The following is a 1464-nucleotide window of genomic DNA, read 5'->3' as shown; positions in this document are numbered from 1 at the left end:
AAACATTGTCCAAAGATATAGTTTTTCAATCTAAGAACAAGGGAGAAATTTTAAGAAGTATGAGAAGAAGATGAAGAAATTTCCAAGGTCAAAAACTACATAAATGTTTATATGATTTTATTATCATCCCCTTTAGTTATACATTCATAAAATACTTAAAGAACAAATATAAAATCTACTTTATTAACAACATAATAAAAGTTAATAACTTTCTATGAAGTATGAGAAGAAGATGAAGAAGAGAAAACAAAAGACTACCTTAGTTTGTATAGGAAATTTAGTGTAAGAATGAAAGAATGAGGTGAGGTATTTATAGGAGAGTCTCACCCTCATCAAATCATAAAATTTAATGCAAAGTAAGTAGATTAAGACTAACATATGTGATGTGTCTAATGGTGGTGGAGTGAGAGGATTTGTTGAGTGATTTAGGGGATTTTGGGTAGTAAATCAAGGCATTAATGAGTGAAATCTATAAGATTTAGTAGGTGTACTTTTGCTTGTTTAACAAGCAAGCTTCTTACATGAAAGTGATGTGACCTTTTCGATGACACATTCTCGATTAAATCATTCCCATTTATTTTCGGATAATACCCGGTCGGATAATAAAAATCTCCCGATTTCGGTTAATGGTTAGAACTTCGAAACACGGAATTCGGGGTGAAAAATAATTAGAAATGCGTTCTAGACAAAGTTGATGTCTATCTTGCCTCGAAATAATATTTCGAGGCCAATGGCGCAATCGGAATTCGATTCTGAGTTATGAAACTCAAAAACACATTATTGGGCCAAATTCGGACGAATTTGGGCCCGACAGCAGCTCAAAAACTATCTGTCACAGAAAATTACAAAACTTTACCACAAAATAGGAAATCACAAAAAAAGACTAACACTCAACTACAGTTTAGTCTAATTCAATACATATTAATTTGTAAAATTACATTATGAGTCAGATATTTTGAATGAGGTGGAGATAAGGGGCTTCAAGTATAAATTTTGAGGTAGTTTGGGTGATGTTGGATAAATGATTTGATATTCCAAAAAAAGTTGTCGTCCTATATTGCACTAATCAAAATTTATTAAATTATATAAAAACTTATTTATGTTTTTAATATTTTTCCTTTTAATAGGTAACAAATTTTAATTGGATTGGGATACAAAAAATAAAATATGTGATCTTCATTTAAATTGGCTACTCAAAAAAGGGAGACACAACAACCACATGGACATGTTGATGTCACTATACATAACAACATATGTGACATAAAATAAACAACTTTGTATTCCCCGTAAGTTTTATTGTTGATAATTAATTTATAAGTTGATAAATGATCTTTTATCATCAACAATGATAAAACGTGATGAGATTAAATTAAGTAGTAAAATTGCACTGTTTGAAATTATTACAATAATAATGAAATATGGGAAACATAAAATCAAGAAAAAAGTGATTGTTTTATAAATATA

The sequence above is a fragment of the Lupinus angustifolius genome, chromosome LG12 (assembly GCF_001865875.1).
Source record: "Lupinus angustifolius cultivar Tanjil chromosome LG12, LupAngTanjil_v1.0, whole genome shotgun sequence".
In the NCBI taxonomy this organism is placed as follows: domain Eukaryota; kingdom Viridiplantae; phylum Streptophyta; class Magnoliopsida; order Fabales; family Fabaceae; genus Lupinus; species Lupinus angustifolius.
The sequence above is the reverse complement of the archived record's forward strand: the minus strand, read 5'-3'. Positions refer to the sequence as shown.